The sequence below is a fragment of the Quercus robur genome, chromosome 6, assembly GCF_932294415.1.
Source record: "Quercus robur chromosome 6, dhQueRobu3.1, whole genome shotgun sequence".
NCBI classification, from domain to species: domain Eukaryota; kingdom Viridiplantae; phylum Streptophyta; class Magnoliopsida; order Fagales; family Fagaceae; genus Quercus; species Quercus robur.
The window spans coordinates 22,916,428-22,939,481 of record NC_065539.1 but is presented as its reverse complement, the minus strand read 5'-3'; the positions used below and the strand labels follow the sequence as shown (position 1 = coordinate 22,939,481).

The 23,054-nt window shown below is 34.9% G+C and overlaps 1 protein-coding gene across 2 annotated transcripts in view; it reads left to right on the top strand.

The window, feature by feature from the left end:
- Positions 1-23,054, top strand: part of LOC126733299 (monooxygenase 2-like) — a 65,466-nt gene that overhangs the window by 6,660 nt on the left and 35,752 nt on the right. The gene's annotated exons all lie outside the window — the stretch shown is intronic.

Here is a 23,054-nt window from a genome sequence, read left to right as displayed (position 1 = left end):
CTTTTCTTTTTTCAATGAGTTATGGAGAGATTTGTTGTTGCAAAATTTTGGTGCTTCATAAATTTTGCATTTTTATTCTAAATTTATTTTACTTTTTTATTACTAATCATAGTTAAACTTTTGTCAAAAGATTCTTATAAAACTTTAGAACATTTCATTACTAATATAAACAAAAGGGCAAATTGTTAATTTTTTTTTCAAACCTCAAAGGAGCGGAGTGTGCTAAATGCTAAATTTTTAACATTTATCACACCAAACATTAAAAAGAAAAAGAAAAAAAAAACATTTACGAGATCAAGATGTGTCAAATGCTTAATGAATTTGGTATTAGCTACAGTGAGATTCTAAACATTAACATCAAATGTTCTAAAAATATGCCATTTTAACATATCAAAAAGGCTATTTTTTTAAAAAAAAAAAAAAAATCTAACACACCATTTTATAATTCACCATACATCACATCTTCTATTCTTCAATTCTATACATTAAAATATTATATTCACGTTCTATTTATTTATTCATTTTTATCCCTTTGTCTGTCTTCCTCGTCAGTTTTTCACTCTCTCTTTCTAATATGAACCCCTCTCTTCTCTTCATTCATCCACACTCTAAAGTCTAAACTCACCACCACTGGAATATAAATAAATAAATAAATAGAACACCAACACCATCAGCACCTCAAACCTACCACCCCAAATCTCAATCCAAAACAAATCACAATTCTTATTAAAAAAAAAAAAAAATCACAATCACTTGGTTTGAAATTCACCACCATCAGAATTAATAAAAAAAACAAACAAAACAGAATAGAACACCATCAACATCAACACCGCAAACCCACAACCTCAAGTCACAATTCTTATATACAAAAACAAAAAACAAATCATAATCACCAGGGTTTGGACCCACCACCACCAGCTATAGGCTGTAAATGTGGCTTATACAGCATGACAATAGCTCCTGTTCTACAACTGCGTTTTTTAATCGCGGCTACAGGTTGAGACCTATAGCCACGTTTTCTTAACCACGGCTATAGACCATGTTTGGGCTGCGTTTTAAAAATGTGGCTGTAAAATTTTGGCTGCGTTTTAAAAACGCAGTTAAAGCCTCCTACAGTTGTGTTTTTGAAACGCGGCTATAGGTTTTTTTTTTTTTTTTTTTTTTTTTTTTTTTTTTAAATTTTAAATTATGGGTTTTTTTTCCCCAAAAAATTCAAAATCAAACACAAACCCAGAAAATTCAAAATCAAACACAACATACTCACAATACAAACACACCCAGAAAATTCAAAATCAAACACAACATACTCACAATACAAACATAACGTGCTCCAAAATATAAGAACACAAACCAATGAATCTCCTCTCATTCAACAAACCAACCCAAATCTAACACTAAATCCATTCAAGGAACACAAAAGCACAAGCTCATAAATACAAAAGAACAAGCTCAAGTACACAAACCCATTTAAACATAAACACAATATCAGCAACACAATAGCACAAATTCAAGTACAAATCCAAAAAATTCAAATCCAAATCAAGGCATAGACCCAAATATTACTAGAATATCCACTTCATTCAAAATTTTCAGCATTTCCTCCATTTTCTTACTAACTAAACATAAAATAACAAAAAAAAAAAAAAAAAAACAACCTAGATCTATAGACAAATCAATATACTTAAGATGAAGAAAAAAAGAAAGAAAGAAAAAGAAGACGAAGAAGAAGTAGCTGCAAAGAAACAAAGAAAAAAAAAATAGTTGTGTTGCAGTGAAGAAGGAAAAAAAAAAAGAAAAAAGAAAGAAAGAAGAACCCGGCGTGACTTGCAGAAGAAAGGAGCAAAACAAGAAAAAGAAAAAGAAAAAAAGAAGCAGCAACTCCAAAGAAACAAAGGGGAAAAAAAAAACAAAAAACAAAGAGAGTTGCATTGGAGTGAAGAAAAAAAAAAAAAAAAAACCAACCATTGAAGAACTAGGAGTGACTTGAAGAAAGGAAGAAAAAAAAAAGAAAGAGAAAAGAAAGAAAAGATGAAAGCGGGGATGTAGGTGGGAAGTAGGGGTACATGGGAAAAGAAAGAAAAAGTTTGTTTGTTTGTTTGTTCTTTTTTTTGTTTTGTTTTTGTTTTTGTTTTTTGTTTTTTTGTTTTATTTGTTGTTGTTGTTGTTGTTGTTGTTGCATATAGCCGCATTTTTTAAAAACACGGCTATAGGTCATCCTTAAAGAAAAAAAATTATTGGGTTGGACCTATAGCCGTGTTTTTTGAACGCGGCTATAGGCTTAACCTATAGTTGTGTTTTTAAAATGCGGCTATAGGCTAGCTATAGCTGCATTTTTGAAATGCAACACTAGGTCATAATTTTTAAAATATATATATTTATTTGGCTGGACCTATAGCCGCGTTTTTTTAACACAGCTATAGGTCATCCTTTAAAATAAAAAAATTTATTCGGCTAGACCTACAGTTGCGTTTTTTGAACGCGGCTATAGGCTAGCTATAGTCGCGTTTTTGAAACGCAAGCCTATAGTCGCGTTTTTGAAACGCAACTATAGGTTATTCTCTAAAAAAAATTTATTCAGCTGGACCTATAGCTGCGTTTTTTAAACACGGCTATAAGCCCTAAAAAAAAAAAAAAAAAAAAAAAGAACACAGCTGAAGACACTTACAAACGCGGCTATAAGTCAGTTATAGCTGCGCTTTTTGTAAGCGCGGCTAAAAAAAAGTGACTATAGCCCACGTTTTTTGTAGTGTCACCACCTTAAACCCACAACCCACCACACCACGAAAGCCAACTCCATCACCCACAATCACATGCAATCCAAACCGGGAAAAACCAACCAAACTCTATCACATGCGATCTCCACTAAGTCAATCTCAAAGGCGAGGCCAATCTTAACGGCAAGGGTTGATCTCCACTAAGACGGCTGATCGGTGAGGAGAGAGAAAGAGGCATGAGAGAGGCGATGAGAGTGAGGAAGAAGAGAGACCGTGAGGAAGTGAAGAAGAAGAGAGACCATGTGAGGAAGAAAAGCGAGGAGAGTAGCTGACAAAGAAATAGGCAAGAGATGATAGATAATCAACAGGGCCGGCCCTAGACATTTTGGGGCCTAAGGCGAGAACTAAAATTGGGCATTTTTTATACTTATGTATTAATTATATTAATATTTATATAATATTTTTATATTATAATATATTTCATTTAAAATCTATTTTTCTTGCCTTTTGAGATGCAAACTGACTAATTAAAGTTTTGTATCATTTATCTTCTAACTCTTTTTGGTGAATTTCTTGTTCATTTGTAATACTTTCATCTAAATTTTGTGTTATATTTTGTTTATTACTAATAACAAATTTATCCATTGATCCTTTTTGAGACTCAATTAATTAATTTTTTTTTTTTTTTTAAGTTTTTCATATCCAAATGCATATTTTCTAGTAGACATTTCTAATCAAACAATATATTTATAAAGACTAAAATAAAAAATAACTTTCAAGTGTAGAGCAAATGAAAAATAGATCTGATTTATATAAAAAATATTGTTGTAGTTTCACCGAATAATAACAAGTTTTTAGCAATCTCAACCTGCTTAATTAAAGACTTATTCATTATATTACCAATCACTAAATATATATATATATATATATAAACACAAGATTAAAATTAAAAAAAAAAAAAATTAATCACAGCCATAACAAAAACAAGCCCAGCCTAACTAAGAACCTGCCAAGACCCACCCACAAAAAAAATAAAACAAATCCTATTACATTTACACCTATAACCAAAAAAAAAAAAACACAGCACAACCCAGGCCACTTAACAAATCTAAAGTAGAATAGAAAGCGAGCCTAAGCCTTATAAGTTGTTAGTTATACCTGAAGCTCAAAAGTCAAAGCCCATTATCCAGCCAGAATCAAAACGTAGCACGGCACTAACGGCAGTAGCAAAAAAAAAAAAAAGGCAGTCGGTGGAGGAAAGGAAGCTTGAGTTAGCAGCCAGGCAGTCGGATGATTTAGATTAGATCGGAGCAAAGGAAGCTTGAGCCAGGCAGTTGTGAGAGACCGCGCCTCCGGCCCGTTTTATGATGTTGGGTCAAACCCACGTGAATGGGTAGAGTTGTGTTATTGCCTCTCAAAATGGAAGTTCGACTAATTATATTTTTCCCTTTCGATTAAGGGTTTTACAATGGAGTTGCCACTTATTTAATTATTGGGATAAATAAGAAAACCATAATTGAAAAATTCCTCATTTTATTAATTTGTAATTGAATTGACATTGATCATAGGAAAATTACATAGCTTTGATCCTAGATACAATCTAAGATAAAGTACATGGATTTGTTTCCTAGTTACAATCTAAAAATCGAAAATTACATGGATAAGCATTTGATCTACTAACCCTTGATCTAAATTCGGAGGCTATGTTACAAGGTGGGAAGGTGTTAGGCACTCACCTTATCCGATGAAACCGGTCTTCTAGACTATGGTGGCTAACATTCATATCACATCATCCAATATGTTATCAATCAATTTGCATGTTGAATTTAATGTGTGTGCATGTGATAAACCCTAATTCAATTTATTAAGAACTGAAAAAATAAATTATAGTGAATGTGTGTGGATGGTGATAACCTAGATTCAAGGATTTGAAAAAATTATTAAACAAACATGTTTTTCATATTTTTGATGTGGATTTAAGATTAAATCTAGTGATATGCATGAACATGTGATGAACAACCAAGAACATGTGAAGAACACATTAGAACAATTAAGAACATTTAAACATATTCAAGGGAATTATCATGCTTTAATCTTAAATTATCATCATGGCAACACAAACAAACAGTTAGGAAATAAGATTATACCTTCATGCAAGATCCATATGGTGGAGGAGGGGATTCTTGATGGAGGTCTTAAGGGTGGAGGAAAAGAAGATCTAGGAGAGGGAGAGTGAGTCTCACTCAATACCTTGAATCTCAGGAAGATCAAGATATGACAAGACTATTTAACTTCACTAAAACTCAAGAGAAGAGAAGAAATGAGGGGTTTTTTGTGTACTTTGAAATGAAGAAGAGGAGGGGTTTATATAGTAGTGGTGAAAAAAATATGAATGGAAAGCCATTTAATGAGGGTTGACAAAAAATCATGAACCTAGACCTCATTTAGCCTTTGGGGAAATTTGGTGCATTAAATGTAGAGATTGATGAGAGTGAGGAGCAAGTAAAGTTCGGTTTTCCCATAGCTGCTGTAACAGTCTGTGGAGCCAACTTCGAAAAATCATATCTGACTCAATTCTGATCGGAATTATCTTATTCTTGTGCTCAAATTAAAGCCCCTGGATGTCTAGTTACTGGGAAAATTAACCTCATTCACAGATTCAAGATATTCTGAGAGATATTGATGAAATAATGAGTAGAGGTCATTTGTTAGAAAATGGTTTCAGCACAATTAACATTAATAGGTCCTAAATTAGCTCCTAATTAACATTAAATGGCTCCAATCACTCCTATTTCAAACTTAACTGGTTCCAAAATTACTCTAATTAAAAGATAATTGTACAAATTACTCATTGAATAATTAATGTTTAACTATCTAGTTAATTAGGTGTGTGCAACCCTACCATATAATGTAGTCCTAACCAATCAAATTATGACATATCATTGATCTCAAATTGATTATACTTATAACTAATTGAAATCAATTGTTCATAATCACATATAGTCGGACTCAATTTGTGATGGTGCATCTCAGCCATTAAAACTTGATTTGATGATAACTTTCAATCTGGTGGTCCGATTTGGGCTTATGACCAGTTGATTTAATCGTTACAACATCAAGATCATTTTGGTGAAATGAGATTAAGGATCTAATGACCAAAATCAAGATGCATATTTACAAGGTGAAATTACCCTTTTACCCTCCATGTGAGATTAAATGCAGGTTACAAAATAGGGTGTCAATAGCAGTCAGGCCCAACAACAGTGAAGAGAAAGAATGAGAGAGGCGGAGAGCAAGAGTTGAGAGAAAAAATGAGAAAGAGACGATAAATTTTTTAGGGATTTGAGGTTTTTTATTTGTTTTGATTATTAATTGTTTTGTGGTTAATTTTTTAGACTGAATTTGTAGTTTATCTTATTGAATTTTGGTTTATCTAGAGGATAATGATGTTATTTTTGGGATAATTGATTTTATTTAGACCAAAAAAGTTTTTTGTACTACCAATGATTAACTGGGTATAACGGAAATTTTGTTTTTTGGTCATAAGGATGTTCTAGATTTTTTTAGATTCATCTGAAACCAATTTTTTTTCCTCTACTACCCCTTCTTTTCTAAAATTTTGGGGCCTCCCTTCCACTTGGGGGCCTTAAGCAATTGCCTAACTCACCTAGTGGAAGGGCCGGCCCTGATAATCAGAGAGAGGAGAGAGAAACCGAATTAAATAGTATTTATATTTTTTTTAGAATTTAGAACCGTACCTGTTCAAATTTGGAATGATACTGTTCATATGTTAGCATTTAAAACATTTAATATTAAAGGCTTTTTAGCGTTTGGTGTGCCAAATGTCAAAAATCTCCTGATGCCAATGCTCTAATAATAGGAATGGATATTTACTCATAATTTGAAAATTATGTAGCAAAGTGTCATTGTTTTGAAACTATTTAGTAAAATGCCCTTGAATTGAAACTCGATTTTAACAAAATCGAATTCTGTGTAAAACTTGATATCCACCTCTAACTTGATTTTGTTAAAATCAAGTTAAAAAAATAGTGACAGTTTGCTAAATGATTTCAAAACAGTGGTATTTTGCTATATAGTTTTCAAATTAGGGCTAAATACCCATTTTGACCATAAATATTTGGTTTTTTTATTCAAAAATTTCTCTCTCTTCAGAAGTATTGGGAACTTGAAATTAATTAATAATTATTGAAAGATTTTCTCTCCTCTATCTCTTCAGTGAACTTTGGGAACAACAAAAAAAGAAAGCATAAATAAAGAATAAAAAAAGTAAAGAAAGAATAAATTAATTAAGAGTATTTAAATAAAATGGAAAAAGAATAGAAGATGTGATAGTGTATTATAAAGTGGTGTGTTAAAATAAATAAAGTAGCTTTTTAATGTGTCAAATAAACTTTTTTTTATATTTTTTATAGAGCATTTTCAATAGATTAGCAAAAGTCATTTTTTGGAAATCAAACCCAAAGAATCAGCTCTAACAAATTTTTAGAAGCAAAAAATTTCCAAAATCTTTTTTGAAGTTGCTACAGGTGTTCTCTTGATCTAGAGAACACTGTAGCAACTCCAAATCATTATTTTATTTAAAAATAATACCCGGTTGAATAAAAAAAAATTCTTTCTCTTTCCTCCTTTCTTCTTTGTTCATCTCTCTCTCTAATGCTTCTTTATCTCAACAGTTGAAAAGTACAACATACCACAATCAAAACAAAAACACAACCAAAATATTCGAACCACGAAAACGTTCTTTCTCATAAGCCTAATGAAATCAGGAAGAGAGAGAGAGAGAGAGAGAGAGCCATCTGGGCCGCATAGTGGTGGAGAGGAGGACAAGCGCTTGTGGAGGTGGAGTAGATCAACAACGAGGCTTTGACCGATGTGAAGGATCTCCATGGGTCTTTCATCTTTGTTCTCCACCAATTCTTTATCTCTCTAGTTGAATAAATGGTTTTGAAACCCGTACCATTTAATGAACCGTAAAAGAAAGAGGTTCAAGATTTTTGAGGTCGAACCAAAGTCAGACCGAGGTTGAACCGTGATGACGTCGTAATTAATTTAATAATGATTTAAAATATAAATAAATATATTATAGTAATAAAAATAGACTAAAATAATCAAAATAAATATAAAAACCATCTTTCAAATGTATTTTTTACATCACAACTTTCATTATAATGTTTCAAAAATCAAGATAATATTAACAATAATTAAAAAACAATAATAATATTATTAATAAATTAGTAGTTTATGTTATACTATTATCAATGTAAGATTTACATTATAAACTAAACAAATATGTACAATATTGTAAGCATTTATTTAATAAAAAATGTCAATCTTAAATTCATAATATAATATTCTCAAAAAAAAAATCATAATATAAAAGCAATAAATTAATTTAATATACCAATAGGTGGGTTTGTAGTATTAAGAAGTAATGTTAATGCAACAAAAAGTTTCATAATTTTTGTCACTACTTGTTTTGCTATGTATATAATCTTCTCAAAAAAAAAAAAAAAACATAATATAAAAGCAATAAATGAATTTAATATACCAATAGGTGGGTTTGCAGTATTAAGAAGTAATGTTTTTTTTTTTTTTTTTTTGAAAATGAAAGACGTAAACTTTATTAACTGAAGTAAGCCAAATCAACTTGTATAAAATGCTAAATATGTGGTGGAACATCCTCCATCCACACTAAAAAATCTAATATGCTAATAGCATTTCTAGCCAGACTATATGCTATAGAATTGCCTTCTCTTTTTGTATGAAAGTAAAGCTTTGTGTCAAATCTTTGGGAAACCATTCTAACATCCTCCAGTAAAAGACCTGAAGGAGTTAAAGGATAATCAAACTCTTTCAATGCTTTAATAACAGCCATAGAATCTCCCTCAAGGATAGCTCGCCTTACACCCAACTCAATTGCGAAAACTAAGGCGGTTGTTGCTGCCATAGCTTCAATCTACGTCGCACTGTAAGCTTAGGCCAAACTCTTTGTACAAGAGCCTAACACCAACCCGTTTTCATTCCTGACCACCATCCCTATCCCGGAATCGTTTTCCTTTAAGAACACCGCACCATTGAAATTTATTTTAGCCACGATCACCGTAGGAGGCAGCCAATTTATTTGTAAACGGTGACTGTGAGGCTCAACCTGTACTTCCGTGTCCAACAACCTGGAGTGGTAATCAGCCAAAGAATTTCGTGCTACCTCAGCAACTTGGTGAAGCGCTGTTGCAGAAGCTTGAACCCAGACCAGATTGCGTTGATGCCAGATTGACCAGACCGTGAATGCGAAGAGCTCGAGCTATTTTTCTTCTTCAACTATCCATGACACCAGCTGTTTAAAATCACCCAAACCAACATGGCTTCTAAAATCCCATAAGGTCAGATCAACCCACACGATATCAATCTCTAAGCAAGACCACAACGCATGCAATGGGCTTTCCGTATCACTTCTGCATCTATCACAAGTTAGGTCGGTGATGATAGTTCTTTTCACCAGAGCTTCCTTCGTTGGCATGGCATTACGGCAGGCCCTCCATATAAAATTTTTCACCTTTTGAGGTATTGGCATAGCCCAAACAGCTCTCCATAAATTTTTGTCTTGTAGCGGTGGTACTTGAGGTGTGTCCAACTGATCTGCTTCTTCCTTGAGGAATCTATAGCCTGATTTACTATTGTACACACCATTTCTCAAAAAAGGCCAATAAAGAACATCCTCTATTACCTTCTTGCTCAGTGGGATTTTTTTTATCAGCTTCGCAACATCCTCCACAAACAAACCATCCACCATGTTTGTGTGCCATTGTCTTGTATTGGGATCAATGAGGCAACTCATCGTGGAGTGTTCGTAATCCTCAATGGGGCATGTGGGCAGGTATGGAGGGTGTTTTCTTGGTAGCCACCTATGCTGCCATATATTTACTTTCTCACCATTCCCAATCCTCCATCTTGAGCCCCTTTTAATGACTTCCCTTCCTACTAAAATACTCTTCCAAGCATAGGACCGCATTCTTGAATCCGAAGCCTCCATGATAGTGGTATTGTGGAAAAAACGTGCCTTGAACACCTTGTAAAAGAGTGAGTCTTGATTGTGCAAAAGTCTCCACACTTGTTTTGCTAGTAATGAATCATTAAACATGGCTAAGTTTCTAAATCCCATCTTGCCTTCTGTTTTTGATTTTGTCATCTCTCCCCACTTCACCCAATGCACTTTCCTCCTATCACCTTGTTGTCCCCACCAAAATCTCTTGATTAATACTTCAATTTCATTGCACAAACCAATGGGTAATTTAAAACAGCCCATAGTGTAGGTTGGAATAGCTTGGATGACTGCTTTCAACAATACCTCCCTACTAGCTTGAGATAGTAATTTCCCTTCCCACCCTTATAACTTCCTCCACACCCTTTTCTTAATGTAGCTAAAGCTAGCTTTTTTACCTCTCCCTACAAATGACGGGAGCCCCAAACATCTCTCATATTGCATAATTTCTGGAACACCCAAAGCCACCTTGATTTCATACTTCACATCATTGTAAGTGTTTTTGCTAAAAAATAGTGATGTCTTGCTCCTATTAACTTTTGTCCAGAAGCCATCTCATACTTATTCAAAATTTCCAAGACCTTTCCACATTCTTCCATAGTTGACCTACAAAAGAGTAAACTATCATCTGCAAAGAGTAGATGGGTTAGTTTTGGTCCTCTCCTACAAAGAGAAAACTCATGTATATCGCCATTACATTCTACTCTCTTGATAAGCCCATTCAACCCTTCCGTACAAAGCAAGAATAAAAAGGGGATAGTGGGTCACCCTGTCTAATCCCATGGGTAGGTTGGATCATGCCACAAGGTTCACCATTAACTAGAATCGAATAGGTGACTGTTTTGACACACCCCATAATCAAATGTACCCATCTGTCATTAAACACCAATTTTCTCATAAGTTGTTCAAGAAAATTCCAATCCACCCAATCATAGGCCTTACTCATATCTAATTTTAAAGCCATAAACCCATGAGTAGTAGACTTATAATTTTGTAAGCTATGCAGAGTCTCAAAAGCTACAAGAATATTATCAGATATAAGTCTATCCTTTGTAAAGGCCGATTGGTGTTCAATGATAATGTGTGGCATTAATTTTTTCAAACGGTTTGCTAGGACTTTGGAATAAATCTTATACAAAACATTACAAAGGCTAATGGGGCAAAATTGATGAGCATGCTCGGGGTTATGAATTTTTGGGATGAGAGTAATAAAAGTGTGGTTTAGAGGAGTTGGCAAGATACCTAAATTCAACCATGCCAATATAGAAGAGGTGACATCATGGCTAACTATGCCTCAAAAATGCTAGTAGAAAAGTGGTGGCATTCCATCCAGTCCAGGAGCTTTCAAAGGCACCATTTGTTTTAAGGCAGCAGCTACTTCCTGCTCACTAAAATCTTGGCCTAGCATAGCATTCATATCCTCATCAATGATGGTAGGTATACATGATAGCACTTCTTGGGACCCATTCAGCTCACTTGCAGCAAATAGATCCTGGAAATATTTTACTAACACTTCGGCTATATCACCTTGCTACCCCCTCAAATTACCTTCCTCATCTCTAATTCCTTCCACCTTATTTCTTCTATATCTTCTAGTTGCACGACTGTGGAAGTATTTTGTATTCCTGTCCCCTTGCCTTGCCCATAATAATCTCGACCTTTGAGCCCACATGGTAGACTCCCTATCTAGCAATACATCAATCTCCTTTTTCAGCTCCAGAACCCGAAGATTACTACCACTAACCATGGCCTCAGATTCAGCCTTTGTGAGTAGCTTCCTCAATCGGTCCAACTCTCTTCTCACATTACCAAAAACATTTTTGTCCCACCAAGTCAAGTCCTTGCCACATTTTTCAACTTTAGCCAACTCATCACCACCAGACCCGAGAACTCCACCACTATTCCAAACTGAAAAAACAACTTCCTCACACCCCCTATTCGACAACCACATCTCCTTAAAGTGGAATAATTTTTTCCGCTTAGGAAAATCCAAATCCGAGAGAACAACATAGAGAGGAATATGGTCAGATGAATCGCACCTTAAATGATAAACCTTTGATCCTGGGAATTTCAAGAACCAACTACTAGTAGCCAAGCATCTATCAAGTCGTTCCTAAATTGAATTGCCATTTTCAAAGTGCCTACTCTAAGTGTATTTTGAGCCCTCATAACCCAAATCCATAAAACCACACTCGTCAATCACTTCCTTGAACATCTACATTTGGGCATATGAGCTAGTTGCTCCACCTAATTTTTCATCCTGTCGGATAATTTCATTGAAATCACCACAACACAACCATGGTCTCTCCCTTCTTGAGCTCAAAATTCTAAGTTTTTCCCTCGCCTCCTGTCTTCTTGCTATGTCAGGTTCACCATAGAAACCTGTAAACCGCCATTCACTTTCCATATCTTTGTTAATGACTGTATCAATATAATACTTATTCGACCTCTCAATTGACAGATTGATTGATGATCTCCAATAAAGAACTAGACCACCACTTCTACCCACTCTTGGAACCACCCACCTATGATCAAAATTAATACTGTTTTGAATAAATTCTAGCCTTGCTTCATTTGTTAGTGTCTCGGCTAAAAACATAACAGAAGGATCTTTTGCCCGTACAAGTTCTTCGAGCTCTCTGCCTGTACGTGGGTTCCCAAGCCCGTGACAATTCCACACTTGGCAACTCATTGCTTTTGGCAGGGCTGATTATCAGCCTCCACCAATATGAAATTTGTGTGATCATCACCATGCGAAGTTTGGACACGTTTGGTATAAAAATTGAGCTCTTCCTCAATTCCCACTATTTTTCTTTTCTGGCCTGAGAGTCTCTGCCACTTACCTGTAGTAACAGTAGCAAGTTCTCTAATTTTTCTTGTCCACATTGGGAGAACACGTCTATTCTCAAGTGACGAAGAAACCCTAGCCGTGACATTAGGTGCACATGGCTTGGTAGGCAACTCATTAGAATCACTTAAAGCCTCACATGCATTTGATTTGTTGCACAATTCTTCCACCGACACAGCCTCCCTAAACCTACGTAAAACCTCATCATTATCATTAAAGGTTGAATCCACCTCAATGTGCTCCAATAAATCACCAACAATTACAGGATTGGCTGGAATTGCTGAGTTGGTTTCAGTTTTTGACAAGGACTTAATTCCTTCAGTTTCGGTACACACTGATGTCCTCTCCTTCATGTGTGTGCACCGGTTCAGCTACCCTGTCGGACTATGGTGGTTGGCCTGAAGTTCGAACCGTGGAAGTAGCATGGTTGGCCTTCTTTTTTTTCTGCATAAAAACCTGGGACGTTGATCACGTTCTTTCTTGCCACAACAAACGGCGGAGCTCGGAGGTAAGGACCAAAAGCTCTTTGCTCTAGTTTCAAAGCCCCTTCGCTCTCAATCCAAGGGTCACAATCCCTATCGTCGTGAGTTAGCCGACCGCACCAATAGCAGATATTTGGTAATCTTTCATACTTGAAAGATACCCATACTTCATTCCCATCGGTCAGAGAGATAAGGCAGGGATAGATCAATGGATACATGAAGTCATATAAAATTTCCAGCATCAAATAGCTTAGTATCCGAAGGTCTGGTCACATCTCCTACAACTTCACAAGTTTTACCCCCCCCCCCCCTTTTAAAGCTCATGTATTTAAGTGGAATGCCATGAATTTGAACCCAGATGGTTGTTCTATCAAATTTAATATCCTGCAAAGGAGAACTACCATCATATTTTTGTATGACTACCAGATGCTTGTCGAAACTCCAAGGTTCGCTCACAAGAATTCTACCAACATCCTTCTCATTGTCGAATGTAAGTAGAAGTTTATGGTCACTAAACCTCTTGATTTTAAATCCATTTCTAGCCCTCCATGGAGGCGTAAAGGTACGAGCTATAACCTCCACGTTAATAGCCCTCTTTGTCAAGAATTGTGCAGCAATGGAGAACTCAGTGATACTATGATCAGAAGTGAGACTACAACCCGGACCCTCTCTTTTGGATAAAGTGAGCTTTTTCCAAGAGTGAACCAGATTGTCCATAGTGTTAATCCCCTCAAACTGTCTCCCTAATCCCCTGAAAGAGAACCCCAACAACCCTAGGAAAAGCCTTGCAATTCCAAGGAGACTACTAAACACCTTCTACGAAGGGACAAACAATTCTACACTGTAAGGGAGGCAGGAAAGAGAGCTACGTCCCTAGGCAGAGAGAAACTAAAAATATTTAGAATTATTGTTTCCATCCCAATATTAAGAAGTAATGTTAATGCAACAAAAAGTTTCACAATTTTCATTACAACTTGTTTTGCTACATAGCGAATTATGTGTGGTGAAGAAAAATTAGTGGGTCCATGGGGTTCACATTTTCACCGTTTACACGAGGCAAGTTGTAAAAAAATATGTGAAATTTTGTATGACACCAACGTTACTGGTTAAGGAGACTGAATTATAGATTATAAATAAAAAATAAAAAATAAAAATAAATGAAGACTGAATCACATCATTCAAAGTCAAGTTACTACCAATAAAAAAAACAATCATATGAAAATAATAATAATAATAATAATAATTACAAAACATTGAAGGGTGAAGACATGGTCACATGTCCAACTTTTCACATAAGAAAGGGGTGTAGTGTCTGCCAATGTACGTGCCATAGTGTTAGACAAGACAACTCATTGAAAATTTAAAAGGCTTGAAGCTTGTCTTATTTTAGTTTTGGGTACTGAACAGTAGGAAGAAGGAAAACTCAGAAGAAGAAGTACGAAGAAGGAAAATTTAAGGTCCGTTTGGATAAAACTTATTTTGTTGAAAATTGAAAACATTGTAGCAAAATAATTTTTAAATGTGTGAAAAATTACTGTTCACATTGTTTTTTACTGTTCATGAACAATGAATAGTGACATAGGGGCTGATCTTAAAAAAAAAAAAAAAAAAAAGAAGAGAAAATGCACAATTGCTGAAAATGTAGATGCAGGACGTGGATCCAAACTCCACCTTAGAAGAAGAAAGTATAAAGAAAAGCTTTAGTGATTGCAATTTCAGAGTTGAGGGTGAGGAGTAGTGATAAAAAGACAAGGGTTCAAGAGAGAAAATAGCACAAATCGGCAAAGAACGATGTTTTACAAGAGAGAAGTCATTTTTGCTTTTTTTTTTTTTTTTTTTTTTTTTTTTTTTTAAAGCTGTGGCCTCAACCGTGAGACGGTCATGGTTCTTAAATCCGTGCGGTTTGACTGCAATTCACACATTCCACAAAATTTTTTGTGTAGAACGGCTTTTGAAGTTAAAATAACCGTTCCAAGAGGCAGTTCTCAGTTAACGGGTCAGACTATATGGTTTAGTTCGGATTTGAAAACTATAATGAATCTTTGAGTCTTAACTCTCTCTCTTTTTTTCTTTTTTTTTTAATGATGAAAGTTTGACTCTGTTTGATGAGTCTTTGTGTTTGAGATAAGATATTTCCTATTCTAAACTTTTTTTGGAGCTCGTTTGGTAGAGGAATTTGATTAATATTGTTTGAGTGCTTTTGATGTATGTGTGGGTGAAAAAGTGTGTTGAAATGTGTGTAAAGTTGTTTAAAATGTGAAAATGTGTGTTTGAACCACACAACCAAACAGGGCCGTATGTAGTGGAGAATTGAATTGGAATTATAAATTAAAGGAGTGTGTGTGGTGGTCGCAACAATGGGTTCTAGTTATGAAAGGGGTGTGTCCGTGTGTGGTAGAAAAAAATGGGTTAATGATAAATGAATGAATAATAATAAATAAAATTCACTAAAAAAAGAATAACAATAATCCCGGAAAAGGTTAAATTAATAAATATTTTTAGAGAAAATTTAATGTGATAAATTCAATCTAAATTGCATAAATTTGATAAATTCAAGACTAAGATAGATTTGATAAATTTCAAAATATATATATTTATATTATTAAAAAAAAAAAAAAAAAAAAAAAAAAAAAAAAAAAAACCTTGCACAAGAATAACATAAATATGATGAATTTCAAACTACAATAAACACTAACAACTCACTATATTGTTATCTCAAGTGCTTCATGAGATACATTGAAAAAAAAAAAAAAAACCACCTACAATTTTTAAATCTTTACCCATCGAGAGATTTTAAAATATATAGTTGTTGAGAATGAATAAAAAAAGATTAAAAAAAGAATAAAGAAAAAAATAATTAATGAAGAAATAATATTTAAATAAGATAAAAAAAAGAATAGAGAATCTATTAGTAAGTACATTTTAAAAAATAGGTAAATAAAGAGTAAATAAAATAGTTCACCCTTCAAAGTTAGAGATGCTCTAACGACTCTTATTCATTTGAATAAATCCAAAGGAATTGAATTTCTTTTACACGATTGATTGTACCTTTTCCAGTTTCAACAGCATATGTGGAGAATCTAGCCTTTTGCCCTTGTTTGGCAAAATATTTGGCAATATGCCCCTGTTTGCAAACTATATAGGGGTGTGCCCTTGTTTCGGTACTCAATGACACTAAAATCAAGTTACTTAAAGTACTCGGTTATGCTAATGCCGAGTTTTAGGCAGGTTCCTGCGACACTGGTAGTCTAGCTTGGCTTTTAGGCAATAAAATATTCCCGCGTTACTATTTGTAACTCGGCAGTGGGGAAACTGAGTTACTAACGGGATTTCAAATCACTTATTATCATGTGAAGCTAAACCCGATGGATAGAAAATCGAGTTATTAATGTTACTCGGCTCTGGCATAATCGAGTTGCACTGCTAATGCTCTGACGGGATTTCAAATCACTTATTTGCATGTGAAGCCAAACCCAATTAACGTGAAATCGAGTTATTATGTTTACTCGGCTTCGATATAGTCGAGTTTTTCTGCTATTTACTTCCCCCTCCCCCCTTCCACAGATCAGCTTCTAATGCAATTCTCCCCATCATTTTCAGATCAGCTTCTCCTCATTTTCAGAATTTTCTGTCAAAAGTTGGTGTTAGTTCTCTATCATCTCAGGTGAGAAACTCATTTTCTTTTTTGAAATACATAGAGAATTTTATTGTGAAGGTAAAAGTAGTTGTAGATATTATAAACTTTTATCAACTATAATGTATGTTTTTGTTAGAGAAGAATTTTCATTTAATAGGTTGTATTACTTGTTCTTTGGTATTTTCTTGAATGAGTGTTATGTGAGTAGATTAGGGTTATATTAGTTGTTTGGTGCCAGAAGAAATGTACAATAATCCATAGAAATGGTGATAAGTGTTATGTGTGTACATTGAGTTATATTGGGGAAACTACTGGTGTAAATTTCATTGACAGAAAATGAAAATCTTTTGATTTGCTAAAACTAATTTACAGTTAATCTTTAGATTTGCAAAACTTGAATGTACATACTCATCATGGTCAGACATTAACAACAACATTTTGTATTGCGCACAACGTGTAGACATTAACAACAACGTCTAATGTTTATGGTCAAATATGAGTGTTAGTATTTCATTTTTAGCATGTAATAGTACACAAATTTATGAATGTCTTTGTCGTGTACCATCTTATGCAGCATTACATTATATACCAACAGTTGATGCACACTGTTAACTTGATTATTTGATGTTATTGTATTCAGCGTCAATGTCTGGTTTTGGCAACCCACAACTCTATAGGCCTCACGATGTGTTCACTGTTATGGGTTGTTGTTGGGTATTGGAAGATGAGTTCAGCTATCCGATCAATCTGAATCTGTGAAATAGTACTTACGTTCACAATACCATGAGACAAGAGTGGGCTTGGTTATTTCTTGAATAGCAAATGTTTTATGATGAGTTGGTTGGTTTTAAGTTGCCAGTCCCTCGATGACTTGCATCGCAAATGCCCAGAGACACGATCGACGAACTTCGTAAAGCATTGAATTGCATAAGAGAAGAAAATAATCGAATGAAGATACATCTTAATCGATATCGAACCCAAGTCGAGATTCGAGAGTCAGTGGAGGGAGGATGGTACGAGCACGCACAATTCATGCAATCACTTATTACTAATCCCATTTATCAGTCAGATGTGGAGATGTCAGATGAAGAGTAATCGTGTTATGGTGTAATTAGATTTTGTTGGAGAACTATTTTGCTTAATTATGTTTTAAATGTATGTGTGTCACTATTATTGCATTTGTACTATGTAAACCTTATTATTGATTGTGAGGAGCATGCACGTTATTCGTAATCTAGATTATTCCCACATAACCCATAAAAGTTAAATATTCTCACACATGATGTTTTTCAATAAGCACCCACAACATAACACAGAAAACTAAAAATAACTTACACGATGGTACCAATATGCATGCATTGCATATTGAACACTAACGCTACTAACTTTATTCACTTAACCTTAGACATAACACACCTACCACATAGGCATTTACTTAGATAGGTAGTCCTCGTAGTTGAGGACATTGTTACATTCCACCGGAGTGAGTTGCCTGTTTGTTGCGGCGGCCAGCTTTTCCGCCAGTTGTAGTATGTGATACCTAGACCTACGAAGTATCATTAGATTGTTCTCTTTTTTTATTTTTGTCACAGCGCGCTCATATTGGTGCAAGTTTTGTCGTGGTAGTGTGAGCGAGCTACAGTCGACAAGAGGTGCTCCGAGTCGCACGAGATCATCGTGCAGAGCATTAGACTCATTCACGCGAAAGTCCCACTTCGGCCACAATCTGGCATAGTATTCCCTCTCGTCGGAATCTCTCTCCCTCCTATAGTTATCTGGAAAACGAGATAGAATCCAATTGCGCATTGACATTGGAAGATGTGACTTCAAATCAATATATGTAGATGTTTTGCAAGGGTAGATGTAAATGTAAATGAGACTTCGGTATGTGTAGATGTTTTGCTAAGGTAGATGTAAATGGGACTTTATATAGGAGTTTTGCAAGGGCAAGTATTCATGTGGATGTGACCATATGTAAGGGTAAGTATTCACGTGAATAAAGATGATATGACTCGACAGTGTATTGTTCAGTGAGGTGTTGAGAAGCACATGCAAAACTGCGAACATGACATGGCTGTACAGTGGCCCCTGTTGGTGCATGTGGTTCACTGAGGTAGCTATTTGATATGGCTATAGCTTGTGCTACAGCAACAGGCTGGTGATGTGTACTGCAAAAGAGGTTGCATATTTATTCACGTGAAGACTATTCAACATTCTTATACTTCATCTGACGTGACTTAACAAGACAGTGCCGAGCTTTGTTAAATGTATCATAAACTTTTCAGGGATGCTCTGCATCCTTGAAAACGGTGCGTTACAAAAAGATGCATATCTATGTATTGACATGCGTGTAGGTGATATGACTGGACAGGGTTCAACAGTGTGAAGCTGTTGAGCAGCACATGTAGCAGTACAAACATCAGTGTAGCAATGGTGGACAGCTCACCCCCAAAATTGATGCATAAACTTTGAAGGGATGCTCTGTGTTTTCACGTGAGTGTGGGTGGATACTTGTGGTTAGGGTTCAATAGTGCCGAGGTTGCATATTTATTCACGTGAAGACTATTCAGCATTCTTGTGCTTCATCTGACATGACTTGACGAGACAGTGCCGAGCTATGTTAAATGTATCATAAACTCTTCAGGGATGCTCTGCATCCTTGAAAATGGTGCATTGCAAAAGGATGCATATCTGTGTATTAACGTGCATGTAAGTGATATGACTGGACCGAGTTCACGTGAAGACTATTCAGCACTCCTATGCTTCATTTGACATGACTTGACGAGACAGTGCTGAGCTGTGTTAAATGTATCATACACTTTTCAGGGATGCTCTACGTCCTTGAAAACGATGCATTGCAAAAGGATGCATATCTGTGCATATCTGAGCTATCCACCGTAGCTACACTCACTGCTCCCTATGGCGGTATTTGACAAGTGGGATTAAAGAAAGCTGATAACAACATTTGGTTTTGTAATGGTTGGCAGAATTTCGTTGAATACCATTCTATCTATTATGGTTATTTTTTAGTCTTCAGATATGAAGGAAATTCAATCTTCCATGTTCTTATATTTGATAAGACTGCCACTAAGATTCAATATCCACCCAGTAAGAACTGTAAATTGGAAAATCATTAGGTAGAAATAATAGACTTAGATGAAAATGAGACAAACATATCCCTTAGACGATTTGCCCACAAAACATGAAGTCAGAGACTAGTTTGTATTACGAAAAAATTTTCTTGTACATATAAGGAAGAGAGAGTGAGTGGTTAGTCTGGTTTGGATGCGTCTGTATGTAATGTATCTATATAAAATATTACACTAGCAGAACTAAAATACACGGATACGGGTATATGATACAGCGACTCATGGTATCATATATATGAATTATTTGTATTGTTGAATCATATGTGTGGTTGGTATGTGTGGTTTGGATGAGTCTGTATGTATTGAATCTATTAAATTTTCCTACAAGTAATGTGCAATAAATCCAAGTTGGGTGATGAGTGTTATGTGGGTAACATTTCAAAGTACACAAACAGAATATTGGAAACATCAACATATGTAAGGTTTTTCCTACATTACAAAGCAAAAGACATTGTCAGAAATAGAAAAAAAGAATCATACGTGGCAACAAAAAACAATAAGGAAAGAATGAGCAAGTGATTTCATATACACTTAGCCAATTCGTTGAAAACATTGCAACATACTGACATAGCAATATAATACATTACCAGTTTCATGTCATGCATGATGGAAGGGAGTATTATCTTGAACAAATGTGAGTGTCTATACCTCGACGGTGATGGTCCCAGTTGGGGCCCACTCTACTCCGGCGGTTGGTGTGTGTGGTTTGGTTGAGTCTGTATGTATTGAATCTATGAAATTTTTGTATTAAATTTTCATATGTAGCAACAAAGAACAGTAGGGAAAAAATGAGAAACTGATTTCATATAAACTTAGACAAAACTAATGAACAGTTAATCTTTAGATTTGCAAAAGTTAAATGTACATAATCATCATTTGTCAGACATTAACAACAAAATTTTGTATTGCACAGAATGTGTAGACATTAACAACAATGTTTAATGTTCGTAGGTAGAAATTTTTGGAAATCATCATTTCTTGAATCTGAGAAGTCTGAAATATCTCTTTCATCATCTAACGCAGTAATTTCATTAATAGACTTCATGGCTCGCTCTTGCGCCTTCTCCTTTAGATGCTTCTTAGCTTTTTCAATTGCGTGAAAAGGGTCTAGTCGCCTTTGCATTTTATTGTTCTCTTATTCAAGACGAGCAAATATGTTGGTAGGTTCATCTCTAGGTAACTCGGCTGAGCGTGCCTTAGAAACTCATAACCCGTGCCATCGACAATACACCTCCAACTCGCATCTCTTCTCGTATAGGGTAGACCATAGTGGTTCTGCTACGGTGAACTCTGTTGCGGTGGTATCTGTACTTAGTTTTATAGGTTTGCCAACCATGATATGCCCAACGCTTCCAAGACTCTCATACGTGTATATTGGCATATTAATGAAATCTCTCTTCTTTCCAACCCATTTCCCTCCATAGTGGTCTGTGTATGTCTGTAATTGTTGATCTGCTGGAACTTGTGATGATCCACATGTTGAAGTAGATCCAAACTTGTTTCACATTTTATAATTTGACGTTGAGGCGTTGCGACTCATAGCTTAGTCAATCTATGAAGTTAGCGGGGTAGAAAGAAGATCATTATTGCGGTGCATTTATAACCTCATTTCATGGTCCAAGCATTGCAATCCAAAGTTATTAGGGCTTGTCATGTCAATACAGGTTGGAAAAACACTATATGAACAGGGTCATAAATGTTCCCAATGTCATGTGTCTAGCTTCATGTGGGGAACACACCAATTTAAATATGAAATTGGTGTCTAATTTTCCTCCATCTGTCTAAATTTAACTGGGATTAGTTGTAATTATGCTCACTGTCATATAGAAGTTAGGTGAAAGTTAGTTGTGCTCCTTTTTCTTTCTTTCCTTTTTTTTCTTTTTTTCTTTTTTTATTTTTTTCCCACACCCACGTATTTTTTAGGTTCACCTCCCCTTCTACAATAATCAAAACCCAAAATCATTCCTCGCCCACTCAGCTAACGGTGCATGTTCCCAGTTACCACACCAATTCAGGCACCTTAACATACAACTCCTCTCTTCTTCAATGAATGCTATGGAATTTCAAAAGAATCCCTCGGTATTAATGATGCATATCTCTGGGTATTTATGTATCTTATATAGGAAGAGGTTCTCCATCTATTCCGATTTTACTTTTCTTTACAAGTTTAATGGTCTTGGTTTATACTTTGCAAAACAAATTCCAACCATTCCTAAGGTTTGATTACTCCTTTCTTTCATTTGCCTATACTTTTGATCCTTTTTGTCAAAAAATTTTATTGTTTAATTATATAATTTTATTGTTTTCCTATGATTGATGTTGCATGTTTATTTTTCGTTTCATAACAAGTTGCAAGGAAACTCACACTTTTAATGGTGATGGTTTATGCTTACTAAGGGTTGATTACTTCTTTCTTTCATCTGCCTATACTTTCATTCGTTTTTGTGAAAAAATTATATTGTCTAATTATATATTTTTTCTTTTTGTTTTCCTATCACTGATGTTGCATGTTTATTTTTTGTTTCATAGGAAGTTGCAAGGAAACTCAAAATTTTATTGGTCCTGGTTTATGCTATGCAAAATGAATTCCAACCATTCCTAAGTTTTGTTTATTCCTTTCTTTCATCTGCCTATGCTTTCCTTCCTTTTTGTGAAGAATTTTATTCTTTAATTTTATAATTTTTTTTTCTTTCCTATGATTTATGTTGCATGTTTATTTTCTGTTTTAGAACAAGTTGCAAGGAAACTAGGGAATTGTTTGGATTGAATTTGAGAGTTCTGATAATGCATTAATATTTCCGTGATATATTTCAAAAAACTTGTTTATATTGCACACACAGGGCTATCTCCCCATGCTTTACAAATCGAATTTTGAAACACATTTGGTTCTACTTCTTCTTCTTCCCTTGATTGTGTAATAGTATATTTTGTTTTAGCATAAAAATTTGTCGGTAACTTATATGATAAAGGGTTTGTAAACAACTTATTGTCTTAACAAAGGTCATCTATGTTTTTATAGTTTATGTCCTTATTTGGTGTGCTTTTTTCCCCCATGGGAGATTGTCATAAAATTGGGATATTTTGTTGCCAACAAATTGAGGCTTTTTAACTACTTATTTCCTTACCAAAGGTCAGCTCTTTTTTATTATTTATGTTGTTATTAT